General features: G+C 39.5%; 1 protein-coding gene across 4 annotated transcripts in view; it reads left to right on the top strand.

Moving 5' to 3' along the window:
- The window catches only part of hdx (highly divergent homeobox), a 285,160-nt gene that overhangs the window by 161,952 nt on the left and 104,986 nt on the right, over positions 1-18,222 (top strand). The gene's annotated exons all lie outside the window — the stretch shown is intronic.

Genomic DNA, 18,222 nt, shown 5'->3' with positions numbered 1-18,222 from the left:
CCCTAGTTCATGTTTTGTTGCCTTTTTCACTTTTACACTGGAATAAAATTGCATTTGGATCCGTACCTTGCCTCATCTTGTCTCATCCGTGACAGAACAATCCACCGCTCAGGATCCAGCAGCAATTCCTCGTTCCCAAGTGTTTTTCCAAGTTTCCTGGTGTGTTCCCTGTGTCCTCATGCTCCGTGTCGGCGATATCCGAGTGCAAGTTTCACCCCCCACCACGGAGGAAGAATGGTGGAACGCACTCGCCGACCTGACTTCCCTCCGGCAACAGGGGAGACCTGTGCGCTGTTTTGCCCAGACTTTCTAGTCTTTTTCGCTGGGCCTGGACCTCTGTGACTCGGAACTTAAACATTATTTTAATGAATGTCTCGATTAACCCGTGCCGCAGCAAGAGGTGGACGGGTTGCAAACACTCGATTTCTGGGGCTTCGTCGGTTACATGCACAACCGTGGCCGATCGAATTTGTGGGAGTTCCCCGCCGAAACACCCGCAGAGACTGTAACATCACTCGAGCCAGTCATCATGAAACCAACGCATTGCTCACGTCATCGGCGGCGGAGGAAGACACCCAAGGCCGAGCGAGCTACTGTTAGCATGGACGCTATTCTCCCGAGTCCTGTTTCCCCTGTGTCAGCGCCCGTGCTGAAGATGGCTCCCATACCCGAACCAACTCATAAAATGACTGCAACACCCACTCCACTTCACCAAACTGCTTTGATGAACTCTCCAGCACTGCCAAAAATCCGACAGTTAATCACCAGTCTGATGGATGTACCATTGGTATCCGTACGGGTGGCCGGGGTGCCCCGTCATGTGGTTTCCAGCTCCGTGGTGCATAATAAGTCTGAGGTATGTTCTTTGCACTCAGTAATTTCCATATTTGGCATGGCTTTGTGGAGTGTGTGGTCCGCGTACTGCTCTTCTGTCTCCTATGATGCTTTCCAGGTATCCATTGAGTCATCTGAGCCCATTGAGTCCTCTGAGCCGAGTGAATCTCCCGAGTCCACTGAGCCGAGTGAATCTCCCGAGTCCTCTGAGCCGAGTGAATCTCCCGAGTCCTCTGAGCCGAGTGAATCTCCCGAGTCCTCTGAGCCGAGTGAATCTCCCGAGTCCTCTGAGCCGAGTGAATCTCCCGAGTCCTCTGAGCCGAGTGAATCTCCCGAGTCCTCTGAGCCGAGTGAATCTCCCGAGTCCTCTGAGCCGAGTGAATCTCCCGAGTCCTCTGAGCCGAGTGAATCTCCCGAGTCCTCTGAGCCGAGTGAATCTCCCGAGTCCTCTGAGCCGAGTGAATCTCCCGAGTCCTCTGAGCCGAGTGAATCTCCCGAGTCCTCTGAGCCGAGTGAATCTCCCGAGTCCTCTGAGCCGAGTGAATCTCCCGAGTCCTCTGAGCCGAGTGAATCTCCCGAGTCCTCTGAGCCGAGTGAATCTCCCGAGTCCTCTGAGCCGAGTGAATCTGCGGAGTCGTCTGATCCGAGAGAATCTCCAGAGTGCTCTGAGCCGAGTGAATCTCCCGAGTCCTCTGAGCCGAGTGAATCTCCCGAGTCCTCTGAGCCGAGTGAATCTCCCGAGTCCTCTGAGCCGAGTGAATCTCCCGAGTCCTCTGAGCCGAGTGAGTCTGCTGTGTCTTCTGATTCCCCTGAGCCGAGTGAGTCTGCTGTGTCTTCTGATTCCCCTGAGCCGAGTGAGTCTTCTGATTCCACTGAGACGAGTGAGTCTTCTGAGTCCCCTGAGCCGAGTGAGTCTTCTGTGTCTTCTGATTCCACTGAGCCGAGTGAGTCTGCTGTGTCTTCTGAGTCATCTGTGCCGAGTGAGTCATCTGTGCCGAGTGAGTCATCTGTGCCGAGTGAGTCCCTTGTGCCACATTGGTCAGCTAGTGTGGCCACCGCGATGCCCCAGAGACTCTTTGTCGTCACCAAGAATATGGCCAGTGCTGAACTCTCTGCTTGTCCCAAGATGACTGTCCCCAAGCTCTTTGCCCTCACTGTCTGGTCTGAGATGTCTATATTTGAACTTACTGCCCTGTCTAATCAGGCCCAGAGGGCCTCTCTCTGTTCTCTTCTGCCCAGGTTCCCGATACCACCAGCACCACCCTGGTATCCAGTCCCTCTCTGGGTTCTGCCGGCTCCGCCCTGGGTTCCTGCTCTGCCGGCTCCGCCCTGGGTTCCTGCTCTGCCGGCTCCGCCCTGGTTGCCAGTTCTGTCGGCTCCTCCCTGGTCCCAGTCTCCGCCTTGGCTGCCTGCTTTGCCCGCGGCTCCGCCTTGGTCCCTGTCTCCGCCTGTGGCTCCGCCTTGGTCCCTTTCTCCACCCGCGGCTCCGCCTTGGTCCCTGTCTCCGCCCGCGGCTCCGCCTTGGTCCCTGTCTCCGCCCGCGGCTCTGCCTTGGTCCCTGTCTCCGCCCGCGGCTCTGCCTTGGTCCCTGCCTCCGCCCGCGGCTCCGCCGTGGTCCCTGCCTCCGCCCGCGGCTCCGCCGTGGTCTCTGCCTCCCTGGCCCTTGGACTTTCATGGCCTTGGCCCACCATCCCTCCCCCGGGTCCACCTCCATACCACCGCCCACCTGGACTTATGTACTTTGGGGGGTTTTCTTTCTGGTGGGCGTCTGGAAGCCGCCCTTTAGAGGGGGGGCTATGTAACGTGTTCCCTGTGTCCCTGTTATCTGGTGTTTTGTTATACTTGTGTTTTGGGTTTATATTATGTCTCTGTGTACCTGTGTTTAACCTGTGTGCATGTATACCTTTGTTCCTAGTGTAGCTCCCTGTGTTAATTAGTGTCTCCGCCCCCTTGTTTGTATCCATGGATATTCATTGTGATCATGCTTCTCCCCTTGTGTGTTGTCCTAGTTACTGATTGTTTCTGCTTTGTCATTGGTCTTAGTCATGCATATATACCCTGCTTATTCATTCTGTGTTTGTGGATTGTTGTTTGATGTAGCTTGTCCCTTGTGTTCCCTAGTTCTTGTTTTGTTGCTTTTTTCACTTTTACACTGGAATAAAACTGCATTTGGATCCGTACCTTGCCTCATCTTGTCTCTCCCGTGACAGAGGCAGGTTAGAAAGAAAGTGTTAAGAACTGTATTCACGTCTTCAAAAACATTATACGTTTTGTCAAACTGGAGATTTCCTTTTATGTTAATTAACTCAAAACTCAGTGGTTATAGGATAATGTTGTGCTAATGTTATACATTGTGAATGTACACTTGCATTGTTGATCAAAGTCACAGTGCTTTCATTGCCACACAACGAGTTGGCATTTTTTTCTTAGTAGAGCAGCTAACTTAAAGGGATACTCCACTTTTTTTCAAAAATATGCTCATGTTTTGAAAGAAATAAGTTATTATTTATTTTTCATTTTTACCTGAAGTTCATACAATAGTGAAATTTCTGCTTTTTTATTTGATGTCAGCTCTAAAAATATGCTGTTTGCTCTTTGAACTTTAGAGAATTGTGCCTGAAAAGTCCTGGAAAAAAACAGATTTTTATTTGATGATTGAGATAAATAAGATAATGGGAACCCTGAATATGCTTTACTATAAGAAAGCCACAATAAAGTTCACAATCAAAGTTCTAACCGCTTGCTTTAAAAAAAAACTTTTACTTCAAATACTTAAGTACATTAAATATCAGAAAATTACTTTTGATACTTAAGTACAGTATATATCAGATACTTTAAGACTTTTACTTGAGTAATATTTTAAAAGACAACTTTCACTTCTACCAAAGTCTTTTTCTAGTACAATACTTGTACTTTTACTCAAGTATTGCTTTCTAGTACTTTATACAACACTGGTTTTAAGAAATAGTCTGACCAACTAGCAATCAGTCTTACTTTTCGGATTGAAACTAGATAAGTCTACATTTTTATGTAGCCTAACTGACTTAGAGGTGGTTTCCCAGACAGGGCTTAGCCTAGTCCCAGACTATCTATAATGCATTCATTTAAAAACATCTCTTAACATAATCTCTTAATGTCTTAACATATGTTAGTGCCATTGTTTTGTCTCAAGATGCACATCAGTAGGCAACCCATTATCATGAAATTACGTACCTATAGTTTTCCGTGACACTGACACGTTTTTTCACCTTTTTGCATGAACATGTCATTTATTTCTGTGAACGTGCCACTGTCACGTATTTGTTACTCAACATATTTTCTTACCATTGTCGTTTAGGGTTAGATTTACATAAAATGACATCCTTACCCAAACCCAACTCTAACGCTAATGGCAGGCGACAATGGTTTAAAAATCATAAATTGTAAAAAATAAATCATTATTAAAAGTTATAAACCAATACTTAAAGTGATGTTTTAATGCAAACACCAAATCTAACCCTAAACCGAAGCGTTTGAAAATAGGACATAACAGTTGAGTAATAAATACGTGACAGTGACACGTTCAAAGAAATAAGTGACATGTTCACGCAAAAAGGCAGAAAAACGTGTCAGTGTCACGGAAAACACAAAATTACATGACTATAAGTATGTTATTTCATGATACAGGGTTGCAGTAGGGGAAAGCAGGGGCGAAAGTAACATTGGGGCGAAATTAAAAAAAACAATTTTCCTCCGAGCCGTGATAACATTTGCATCCAAAACTGTGACAGCATCTTTAGCACACAAGCCCTTGGCAGAGCTGACAAATATTGCATTATTTACTCACCGTTTCCGTTTCTTTTTTTTAAGTGAATCGGTTTTAAATGTGAGGAGATCCTGTCGGGTCGAAAGTAACACTTGTTACTGTTGTCCCACTGCTAATACTGTTGCATATGTTGAAAATTTATATTATTCTAATTATTTTTTTTTAACATTATATTTATTGGGTTTTTCCATAAAATAAAAGAAAATAAAATAACACAAAGTACAAAATGAATAATTCTTTCCATATCACAACCCAATATAACACCCCAGACCTCCCTCCCACAATGCCACTGAGAGACCATAAACGTTATGCATTTTATTGCTGCTAAAAGAGCTAGTCTAACAAACCTCAGATTTATCCCCTTGTGTTCATCCAGTAATGAATGTCTGCATCCCGCAATAGGGTAAGCCTGGGCTCCCTGGGCATATTAGTACCGACAACTGTGCCAATGATCTCTAAGACTCCTTCCCAGTATAATTCTAGGTCAGGGCAAGACCACAACATGTGTAAAAGTGTCCATAATATGCTAATTAGATTTAATTTCATTTTCATAGTGTTCTTACTGTTGAAATTTTTTTTTATTCTCAACAATTCAAGTTTGTACTGTCGGTTGCTTTGAGTCATATGAAACATGCTTTTGATGAAATTTAAATTTTAAAATGTAATTATTTTTTTATAAAGATAAATGACAAAATATGTTTGCTGTTACATATTAACAAGGTCATAGCATAGTCATGTATATTTAATAAAAACAAGTGTAAAACAAAAATCTATTATGTTCTGTTGTGTGTTACTTTTAACCCACCTGTTTGTTACTTTCGTTCCTGCTGTCAGGGTCAAAAGTAACAATTCACTACTTACAGTATGTTCAAAGTGAAATTATACTGAAGTCACTTTACATTTGTTCAAAATTCCACCTGGTATTGATAGACCTCACTTGTGAGTTAATGACCACAGCAAAAAATATATCTCTGTCTAAAACATTATCTTAAAAAATTTTTTTTTTTGAAAAATGGTACCTTCACCCCCGCTCTCCCCTATTGTTTTTGGTAACGTTTGTTTTTAAAAATGACTTTGATGTCCTAATATAACTAAGCCCTAGTCCTGGATTAATCTAAACCCTGTCCGGGAAACTGCCCCTTAATGATCACTTTTGAAGAAAAAAATTATGACTTGTAAGACTAGTCTAAACAGTCTATGCAACCGCTCACAGATTGGTGGAGAGCTGTAGTGATGGTTGTCCTCCTAGAATTTTGTACTATCTTTACACAGGATGTCTGGAGCTCAGATTCTTGGTCAACTTTTTTTACCATGGACTTTCTCCCCCAATGGCTCAGTTTTGCCTATTAGAGGCAGCAACATAATAGAACTGAAAAAAAGTGAAGGTCTGAATGCATTGTATTTGTAAACGCATACATACTTCAATTAACTTTCTCAGTTGGTTGAACCAATGTACAATTTGGTTGCACCCTTAGTAATCATAATGCATTTGATAAATCGTTCTGTTTATTTGTACATGCTGGTTTTGGATTGATGTAAACATGTAATGCTTAATTTGAATGTTTTCTATTTCTCACATCTAATTTACTTTTAATGAAGCAAAAGATCTAATGTTAACTGCAGTAACATTTGTAAAAGGTTTTTGGGAAAACTAAACTACATGATAAACCTTAAACTTACTTTCGCTTACTCTCCTCACTCTTTAAAAATAATAGCAATGGACCGCTTCATATATTCATGCTTTTACACTTATTTTATCATCTATGGGCTACGTGGGTATACAGCTAATGAAAGTACAGGGAGGGAGGGGCAAATCTAACCTGATTTATGAGCTTAACAGCGCACAATTGCCAGCCAGATGCCAAAACAACCCGAACATTATGCACTCGCACCAAAGCAAACCTGTGAAATGTTACTTTGCACGTTTTAAAAAAATCTATGTTTTCATATTTAAAGAATTTTCTACTGACTATTCAAACCATGACTCAAACACTGCAGAGTAGCGCTTGTTGTTTGTCGTTTCTGCTATCACAAATGCAGACATGGTTTTATGTTTTAGGATCCTTACCATACCAATCTGTTACTTCTTGCTCAAGCCACACTGGCAAAGTTGATGGATCAGCTTGGCCATTCACATTTTCTGGATCAGATTCGGGCTCATATTTATAAGGTGGTAAAGATGATATTAACTCTTGTTGAGAGCTGATCTTACAAATATGGTAAGGAGCGTCACATATTCGGCCAATCTTAACGCACTGGATAGCTGGCCAATCAGAGCACACAGCATTTTTCAAAACTATGAGCTTTGTAGAAATTGACACGTTTCGGAAAGGCAGGGCATAGAGGAGCAACAATAATCCCACTGCACAAAGTAACACGTCCCATTTTGGTCCTCTGAAGGTGCATATTTCCTAAAAGCGGGACCCATGGGTTGGAAAAAACTCTTACCCGCGCATCACTAGTGCAACTAGTATAGACGTTGACTGGATGTCTGTAAAGGGGCTAATTGTAGTCCAAATGTGGTTGTTGTGGACGTCTTTTTTACATCAAATTTAAAATTCCACTGTGCAAAGTGATGTCAAAACAACATATTTTGCACGTCTTTTTTGCCTTTTGTCTTTTTCTAATTTTGATCCCCTTTAGGTCTTTTTTCCAACGTCTGGCCTCCAAATTGTAGTCCAAATGTGGTCCTTGTGGATGTCTTTTCAACATCAAATTTAAACCAATTGTATACGTTTTTATACTGCTTCTACCTGTAGTCCAATTTCCTTAGGTGGCATACTGTTCAAGTTCATTTTCCTATAGCTTTCTTTGTCACAGCAGCAGATGGAATGCTTAATTTTGTAACCCCCATTTTTGTTTGCCTTGATAAAATGTACCGCATTAAACACAATCAGAGACAATTTTAATGAAGTAGTAAATTAGAGTAAAAAACAGGAAAGTAATTAAATAACAAATAAAGTGTAATCACAAATAACCTATATTCATACAAAGTCCAATGGAAGAGAGCGCATTAGGGAAAGAATATAAGGTCAAGATGCTCTATGGTCGAGGGCAGGAGTAGGCAACGTCGGTCCTGGAGTTTAGCTCCAGCTCTAATCAAAGAAACCTAAAATCGCTAATCAAGGTCTAAAGCAGGTGTCACCAACCCTTCTCCTGAGCCGTTTCTCAATATGCGTTCTTGTCTGTACTTGTGTTCTTGTGGACTTGTGAAACGTCAGCAGTCGTGGACCAAGTACTGTTCCAATTCAAAGTTCGCAGCAAGCCCAAGTTCACATAAAATCCCCGGATGTGTTCTTGATCCGCCCATTTTATCAAGGATGCATCAGAGGAGACTTGTGTGGACTTATGACAGCGAAGTTTCCCAGAATGCATTTCGTGTCAGGAGTTCGTTCTTCCGAGTCTAAACTTGCAAGTCCGAACTAGGAAGGACACAAGTCCGAACTTGGCATACTTGGTATTGAGAAACGGCTCTGATGAGCTACTGTCCTGCAGACTTCAGTTCCAACCCAGCTCCAACACACCTGTCTGTAATTATCAAGCAACCCTGAACACCTTGATTAGCTACTTCAGCTGTGTTTAATTGGGGTTGGAGCTAAAATCTGCAGGACGGTAGCCCTCCAGGAGCAGGGTTGGTGACACCTGCCCTGCGTTTCAGTTTGTTTTTTTATGACCTTCCCTCGCTAACTTCCATCAGTCTCGTTCACTCGGAGGTACGTCATTGCCTACGTTGTACGAGTGCCCACTTCTGCTAGAACACTTGAAGTGGATTCAAATGGATCGCCCTTAGCCAGGGTCCGAAATTAACTTTTTGGCTCACCTGCCACGGGGACTGGTAGATGAAAAAACACATTTTTTACCGGCCAGAATAATAAACAGCCTTTTTTGTCACATGTATATTAATTTAATTTGCTGCATTCATGGCAGGGCTCGCAAAATTTCAAAATCCCTGGTAGCCCTTGGGCAGGCACTCTTCAGTTTTTGGTAGCCCAAAATCAATGCAAGTAGCCCGAATAAAAAATACAGTACTTTTAATGTAGAATATTAAGACAAAACATCTATCAAAACACAAATTTGTTGTTGTTTTGATGCTGTTGTTTTTTAAACAAACAAAAAGACTGGATTTCCATGTAAACCACTTTTCCTGCTCATCCCCACACACCAGATTTAATCACCATTTAAAAGTGGTTTAGTGGGTCACAAAACTCACAGTTTGGATCATCCAGTTACAGATTGGATCATTTTTTCGATCAGAAAAACAGGGGCTACTGTCGCTTTAAGAGAGATTCTGCACAGAGTCACTCTCTTCACTGCCCGTACAATCTATATCACTTTAAAGTTTGCTGCGAGAGATTTAATTTTCTTACTTGAGGATAGTAATGACTGACAAGACGAAGTTGGATCATGACGGATTGCTTCCTGTAATGCGTCTTTTTGCGCGATCGTGAAAGTGAAAGTAAAACTCGAGCGCGCGCTCAAACGTAATTTAAATTCCCAATGCCTGAATTTCATACACCATTACTACCCATCCAAATCTGTGAAAGAATGCATAAGCATTTAAATATATGTTTTCCTCCCTATAAGTCAAGATAGCCCGACGGGCAGGGCGGGGATGCATTTTGATAGCTAATATGCAGCAGATAGCTGCAGACCGCAAGTTACCTGCAGTACTAGCTAGCAACAGACCGTCTCTAGTGCGAGACTTGGAGCGTAGAGACGTTCTGTGGCTAGCTCACCTCGTTCCCAGATTAGTTACTGGCAAACACATTATATTGCATTAATATTTTGGTATGAAAATCACCCGCCGTGGCGGGTAGCCTTTTGAATTTAGTCGCCAAACGGAAAATCTACCCGCATTTGGCGCTTGGCGGGTGTTAATTTCGGACCCTGCCCTTAGCCCTTGATCACATGAAAAGTGGAGACCGCCCCTTCAATCATTTGAACTGTGCAAAGCGCGAGCTGCTAAAGTGATGTCACAATCCTGTTGCATTGTGGTATATGGAGGTGCCTGAATTGTGCATATAAAGTAGACTTGCTCCCTCCGTCAAAATCAAGGGAGCGAGAGTCTGTCCATATAAACTTCCCTCGTCCACTTTATGAAGTGGAACGCACTTCAAAATGATGACAGGGATTCCCTGAGGGGAAATGTTTAGGGAATTTTGCGAGTGCGTGTCTAAAGAGTCACCTGAAAAACTACAGGTAGGCAAGGTTTTATCAGGGTTGGAGCTAAAATCTGCAGGACATTGGCACTACACCAACATTGCCTACCCCTGGTCTAGGGTTACTCTTAATCCATCAAACAAAACTTAGAATTATCATGGCACTGTTTTAAATAAAAAAACTTTATTTTAAATGGCTACATAAAAGATAAATAAACTTTAACCCGTTTCAGCCCATGCCTTCCTTAGGGAGAGTGACACACACAAATTCAACAACAGGTGAAAGCAGTTCAGTAAGTCATGTAAGTGAGTAGTCAACACTTGTCATGTGACCAACACCCCATTACAGCATTTAATGTAAATTTTCTGCACATGTCTTAGATGTCAAAAAAAGTTACCTAGTCAGGCTTTTAACTCGTTAAAGGGATAGTTCACTTAAAATTCTGTCATCATTTACTCATCCTCATGTTGTTCTAAACCTATATGAATTTCTTTTTTCTGATGAACACAAAATAAGATTTTTTGAGAAATGATGAAAAACACACAGCAGTAAGTGACCATAGACTTTCATAGTAGGAATAAAAAAATATGATGGAATTTAATGTGTACCGTCAACTGTGAGCTTTCCATCATTTATCAAAATATTTTCTTGGTCTTTTATCACAATACTTCCAAAATATTTTTTTCCTACTATGGAAGTCTATGGTCACTTACTGCTGTGTGTTTACCATCATTTCTCAAAATATATGCTTTTGTGTTCATCAGAAAAAAGAGGTTCTTGCGGGTTTGCAATAGCATGGGGATGGGGGAGTTATGACGGAATTTTCATTTTAAAGTGAACTATCCCTTTAAAACCAACAGCCGTTTTCAGGCCAAATCATGAAATTGACATGCCCACACTAAAAAGTTGTAGTTCCCAAACCCTTTGACCTACAGATACAATTTTGATATATTTATATAGAAGATAATTTTATTAGTCAGCTGCAAATATGGTTTGACCCCAAAAAATTCTAACAAAAGGTTTCTCTGTGGTTTACAGTAGTATCAGTCCTTAAAAATATACTAAAAGTTTACCAAAGTTTGACTCCAAGAAAGGCCCCATTTTCAAAATGGCGGCCGTCAGGTCCTTAAAATGACCATTACTCCCTTGTATTCCCCCTAAACCAGGAATACTGGTGCCGGTGTCATGAGCAATCCAGTCCCCCCGAGCAATTCGGTCTCCCCTAGGACCCCGATTGGTATCTACACTAATGCCTGCTCAAAAATGTGTCATTGCAATATCTCGTCTGCATACGCGGCTAGCAAGCTAATTATGTTGTACAAAATAGAAACATTACATTTTTTAAAAATAAAAGTTAACTAAAAAAACAATATTATAAACTAATATTCATGTTGCAGACACGTCAGTACTTTTGTGTCATCATCTGCTTTGAAAAAACAATACTTTTATTTTTTGTAAATTATTGTTATTATTTTTTTATTATTTATTTATATAGTGCAAACACAGAAAGTGACTCTATTTACATGTGGTAAATAACAATGAATAGAACAAAACGGAAAAAAACAAAACAAAAAAAAACAAAAAAAAAAAAAACAGATAAGACAAACAAATAATAAATACAGCCATTGCCCATACATAATATGTTGTAAGTATATGTGTGTGTAAAGAATGAGGGGATATTTAGAGTAATGCATACACGTTGAACAGTAGGTAATCCAATTAATAGATACATTTAGATAAATTCATACGGTTAGAATAGAGGTAGAAAGAAAGAGGGGAAAAAATTATTTTATAATAATAATAATAATAATTAATAATTAATTATTTTATAATAATAATATATATATATATATATATATATCAACACACACGTCACACTTACCCTATGTTATATTTGTAATATTAGGTTGATATTGAATTAATATGTCGATCAAGAAATCTACTGGTGTTTAGTGCATTAAAAACAGTGTGATGTGCAGTGCCGAACCAGGTCATAGTAAAGCCCTTGCCAGCACACACGCACACTTGCCCTATATTTTGGTTATGGTGTCGATATTATATTTTTAAAGTGTTTTAATAATAGCAATAATAATAATAATAATAATGATAATGATAATAATAAACGGAGGAGGCACGAAAAGCTGGGTCAGACTGAGGCTGGGAATAGAAGAGGAAAGATTATGGGGACAACCAGGTGGCAATTTCCTCAAACTCAATGCCACATCAATCCACCATCATCAGGCAGAAAATCAGAGGAGAGAAAAAAAAAAAGGGGGGGGGGGGGGACTGGGGACAGAAGGAAGATGGGGGAAAAGAGAATGAAATGTCGATATGTTTATAATCAGTACAATATTAATAATTATAATAATTAATTGATACTACAAATAACATTATCAATGTCTCTCCCTCTTCTCAGAAATGTGTTTGGGGGAGAAAATGAGAAGCAATAATAATGTCAAAAACAATAATACTACTAGTAATAATAATGATAATAACAATATACTATTTTTTAAAATAGATAATTAATTAAATAGAAGAGTGAGGAGGGGAGTATAGATCCATGTAGTAGTGTAAATAATAACAATAAATACAAATGATAATAATGTTAATAATAACAATGGGTAAATAATGGACAATATATATTATGATTTTATATTTATAAACAAGTATATTAGGGAAATTTGTAAATTATTAACATACCTTACGGAATATATATTTTTAATAGTAAAAGTGGAGTAATCATGGCTTATAATTATAATTTAAATGTGTGATTCAACTATGTAGTAATCATGTTTTGTATAAGTAATTAAATGAATAAGTAATTGTATAACTAGACAGTCAAAAGTGGAAATGGTACAGTATAATAATCTAAATAATAAAATGACACAAGCAATGTGTAGATCTCCCGCCTATAGCCTCATTTATATACTACTATATGAAACATATCATTTAAAAGACATCAATTGTAATTTTAACAACGTTCTAACTACATAAATCATAACGCGATTTTGTAGGAATTGTAATAAGGCGCTAAGAAAACTACCCATGAGGAGTTTATTCAGCCAATGGAGTCGCGCGGGGTCCTAGGGGAGACCGAATTGCCGGGGGGACCTAATTGCTCACGACACCGGCTTCACGTATGAATGAAACAAACTGAGTGTGAATGACTGCAGACTCCAGCTTGCTCATATCGCCATGTTTGCAATAAAAATGGGTGAAATATTACCCCCACTGCAGAAATTTGAAGTAAACATATAAAATTGAAGTAATATTTCTCCAAATATGCATTCTTTGAATTAAAAGCCCAAATAGATGTTGTTTTATCGAGTGCTTTCATGACGATCACGGAGGAGTATTTTTATCAATGAGTGCGGCTGAGGGTTATATTTCAAATTAAAGGTATGTACCGTTTTTCATTTTCATAACGCCTGACAAAAATGAAGAAATTACTGTTACTAGGATTCTCAGATTAAAATAAAGGTCAAAAACTAAATCTTAAATCAAAACACTTTTTAATGATGTATAGTTGTTTAATGTAAGTACATTTAAACTAACAGTAATTTAAATTATGTAAATAAATAGCTCTTCAGTACATCCACGCCCTCGCGCAGGTTATCAAGTTAAGGAGAAATGTCTTTAGTTTAGACTTAAATGGATTGACTGTGTCTGATTCTCGAACATTTTTTGGTAAATCATTCCAGAGTTTAGGGGTTGAGTAGGAAAAGGATCTAACACCTTTAGACACTTTTGATATTCTTGGGGTAATTAAGTGACCAGAGTTTTGCGACCGCAGTGTTCGCGATGGATTGTATTTTGTTAGTAGTTCTCGAAGATACAAAGGTGCTAGGCCATTTAAGGATTTATAGGTGATATGCAGTGTTTTTAAATGTTTGCAATTATTTAATAACCAGTATAAAGATGCCAAAATTGGGCTTATGTGGTCATACTTCTTAGGTTGACTCTTGCAGCAGCGTTTTGAAGCAGCTGAAGCTTGTTTACCTGATTTGCGTGACACCCCCCTAATAACGAGTTACAATAGTCTATTCTTGAGGTTATGAAAGCGTGAATAAGCTTCTCTGCACCTGATGCAGTCAGCATATGGGGTATTTTTAAAGATGAAAGAATACTGTACACCAGACGTTGGATATGACTATCGAAGAATAGATTGCTGTCGAGCATCGCACCTAGGTTCATGACTGTGGAAGATGGCACCACAGTGCAGCCGTCTATGGGCAACTTGTTATCTGAAATATATATTTTTTTGGAGCAATTCGGTTCAATAATAAGCATCTCTGTCTTATTGGAGTTTAGCATAAATGGACAGTGTAAACAACATGTAATGTTAGCCGGCACTGTTTGGTCACGCTTGCAGGCTATAGGTTTGGTCACTATTTCAGTTCCAAGTACCCACAACAAAGGGACTCCAGTTTGTTCAAGGTTTGACTCAAGCTTCATCTAATTCATCTTTCATGCACTTAGAGGATAATTGCCGGATTCTGCCAACAAACTGATGTTTAGAGGACTCTAACAACAAATTGGTATTTCTGAATGGCATGGATTAAACGAATTTGAAGCAAATGTATTTGATGAAGATACAGTATAATGCATGCAGAGAACATTAGGTTAATCTCATAGGTGGGGCTTACACCCTTAGATCTGTTTTGTGAGATTGCATCATGTACATGCCTGTGCTTTCGAATGAAGCATGTGTGTTAGGGGGTGGGAGACAACCACATATCTGATGATGATTGGCTTAATTTCCATTGTTAGCCAGCCAGAGGCAGAGTAGTGCGTGTTTGATTACACACCAGCACATGTAAAGTCCAAGCAATGTTGCCAACTTAGCGACTTGGTCGCTAGATTTAGCAACTTTCTAGACCCCTTTAGTGACTTTATTTAAAAAAAAGGACTTGTACAAATCAAGACTTTTGGAGACTGATGTGAAAGCCTGTATCGTTCTCTCTTCTCAACGAGCAGTTGTACTCTTGAGACCAAAGATAGCCTACGGTAGTTTTCTGACAGTGTCAGATATTCAGCATGATCAGTGCACAGTGTGTTTGCTGCTACGAACTGCATACAAGTGTCTGTTTACCAGTAGCGCATGCTGATGACGTTAGGCTAACATTTGTCACAGCCATCAAAGCCTATGGTTCAATAGGTGTCATCATCGTACAGTTGTAGCCAAATTGCACGAGTTCACACTTAGAAATACGTCGGATCGATTAAATTGGTAAACGTATTTGGCGTGCTGTCCAGGTAGAGGGCTTTGAACTTGGTAATTGGCTCAAACGCAGAGTATCCCCCCAGCTTTAGGAAGTAACCTGGTGAGTGAGAGGAGACAGGGTGATGGAGATATTCTGTAGACTGTAGAGAATACTTAATTGAGAATAATTGGCTTGCCTTCGTGCTGATTGGGTAGATATGTTAATTACTAGGGATGGGAATTGATAAGAATTTAACGATTCCGATTCCATTATCGATGTTGCTTATCGATCCGATTCCTTATCGATTCTCTTATCGATTTTCATTGGGTGAGGGAATAAGCACAAATTTGTATGTTTGTATTAACTCGCTTTAATATCTGTTCAGAAGACACAGAACAGAGTATACACAAATTATGTGTAGCAACCTCAGAACCAACTTAAAAGTAGGTGAGCTACTTCTTAAAGTAAGGGACCTATAGCCTAGGGCAGTGTTTCTCAACCAGTAAATATATGATAGGACTAGGAATTAATAAAACAGAACTAGACTGACATAAAACATGCAACTTTTGTTCATGCATGCATTTGTTATTTTCTTTTAAAGACATGATGCTGGACAAAATACAGCAAATTAACCTACCGAAATGCAGAGGCATCTACTGTGGCAAACGGATGCAAACCCTTTACCACAAACTTAGTCACTGCTCGGCAGAGGTGGACTGTACTTGAGTATTTTAGTTTCATTTTCCAAGCATCTGTGCTTTATGAGTGTTGTCTTGGGAAAAAATTACTTTACTAAAAAATGTTCACTACATTCTAAAGCATAGAATCATACTGTGTATTTATATTGCATATTAAAATTGATTGAATACATAATTACATAAAAATTGTGTACTTTTACTTTTCTTGAGTAAAAGTTCTTTTTACTTAAGTAAAAGTAAAAAACATTACTACTGTACTAATGTACTTAAATATTAAATATAAACCAAAAACTTGAAATTATGAAATGTAGTGGAGTTAAAATTATGATAATATGCTTTGGAATGTATGTATGTAAAATACAAATACTTGAAAATGTACTTTTAAGTAGAAATACTTAAATAGTGTCCGCCTCTACTGCTCGGTGAAATGTGTTTATAGATTCACTGGGAACCGGTTCTTAAGTAGAACCGGTTCTCGATTCCCATCCCTATTAATTACTGATTGTAGACAGATGTTGACACTTGAGAAGCTTATTTTGACATGTTCCTCCCAAGCTACTTTAATAAAACATCTTTTAAATACTTTGTCACACAGTGTGATAAGGTAATGATCTTATAGGATGGCAAACATAGAGTGTATCCCAAGCTTAGGACATAAAGTAACCAATTTGTTTACTGTAATACTGTATCTATGTGTCCATTTTTGATTTCCTGAATGATAATATGCATTATGCTTAGGAAACTCTTCTTTATAATAATATTATGAAACTCATTAACATTTCCACCTTAACATCGAATCCAATTCCATATGCAAAACAGCATGATGGAAGACGACAGACAGGATCAGACACATCTTTAAGGTAAAAACCCCTGCCTAAAAACACACCCCGAGTTCAGTTGAGTCACCCTGAGTTTTGGAGGTCTGTGGAGTTGCGAGATGTTCTGAGTTCTTATGGGAGTTCTGAGTTGAGTTCTTAGGAGTTGGGAGATGTTCTGGTTTTTCTTATGCGAGATGGAGCTCTGAGTTGAGTCACCCTGAGTTTCTGAGTTCTTATGGAGTTGGGAGTTGTTATCTGAGTTCTTATCTGAGTTGTGTGTGTGTGTGGAGTTTTTCTTTCTGGATTAACTAGACTAGACGTTTTCAGTGTACCTGTAAGTTTTTGCCAGGCCTAGGCCTTGTCTTTTCATTTACGAAGGATCAAGCTGGTTTTTCTTTCATCAATCCTTTCAGCCAAGATCAACTGAAGCCTCACCAAACTACATCAGGACACTTTCTTTTAATGGGCAAAACATGCAAGTATCATAATTAGTCTTATTCACTGATGCATCATGCTTCATTATCCCCTTTTAACTAAGGTGCATTCGCATTAAGTAACTGGTGGTTCGTTTTAGGCTTTGATCTGCTGAATTATACTGCCATAACTTTGTGCTTTATTTTTTTCTCTACTTTAACCTTTACCTTCTTCCAATGCTGAACTGTATGTATGTGTGCGTGTGTGTATGTTTAGAGTAGTGTGTGTTTAGTTAGTCAACAAAGTCTGATTTGTATCACACTTGATGTTGTTTGTAGTTCATGCTCATAATCTGGAGTCACTAATCATTAAAGGTATTGCTACCTGCTCTTAAAGCTGTTGGATCAATTTTAGGATATTCATCTCCTTAGCCAAGAGAGCTATATCCTAATATAGTCTATAGTGTCTTACTAAACATTCGCTGGACAAGTGTTGGCCAGACACCCAAGACCTTTATTTGATCCACATGCTTATAATTGATTGCAATCCATTGTAAGTACTTTACATTTGAGCTTGTTTGTTTCCCTTAATTGGGATGGTGGAGAATGTTTTTAAAACATTAAAGGAACAGTATGTAAGAAATTTATATCAATTAATCATAAAATGGCCCTGATATGTCACTAGACATTAAGAAATCATTTTCATTTCAAATACTTATTTCACTGACAACAGTGTTATGGCCAGGATATTGTCATTTAAAAAGTGGAGTTGCAGCCCTCAACTGATGTTTATGTTGTAATTTTGTGTATTGGCCACCTGTTGAGGGATTGCAGTACCAGTTTTAGCCACAAGTTTTGTGATTGCAATAAAAGTTTTGGCCCCAATCCTACATAAGCCCCTTTAAAATCGCTACTATACTCACTAAGACAGCTATTTCATTAACGCTTTTTGTTCACCTGTCACTGTCCGTTTTGTGTGTGTGTGTGTGTGTGTGTGTGTGTGTGTGTGTGTGTGTGTGTGTGTGTGTGCGCGCGTGCGTGCGTGTGTGTGTGTGTGTGCGAGAGAAATTGAGAGGCAGAGAGACAAGCAAAAAGAAAACAAATAATGCTTGCCTATGCAATCATATCTTTGTGTAGGCTAGTTGACAATAACAGTGTAACCAATTCAAAAAGGAGTTAAATAGGAGAGCGCTGCGAGTATGACAGGATGATGGCTGGACCAATCGCGTGCCCCGGGGTTTCCCATTGACAAATGATCAGCCTTTATGAAGATTTCTGATTGGCTCTAAA

Source organism: Misgurnus anguillicaudatus, chromosome 16, assembly GCF_027580225.2.
Source record: "Misgurnus anguillicaudatus chromosome 16, ASM2758022v2, whole genome shotgun sequence".
NCBI classification, from domain to species: domain Eukaryota; kingdom Metazoa; phylum Chordata; class Actinopteri; order Cypriniformes; family Cobitidae; genus Misgurnus; species Misgurnus anguillicaudatus.
Note: the sequence above shows the minus strand (reverse complement) of the source record. Positions and strands in the feature narration are given on the sequence as shown.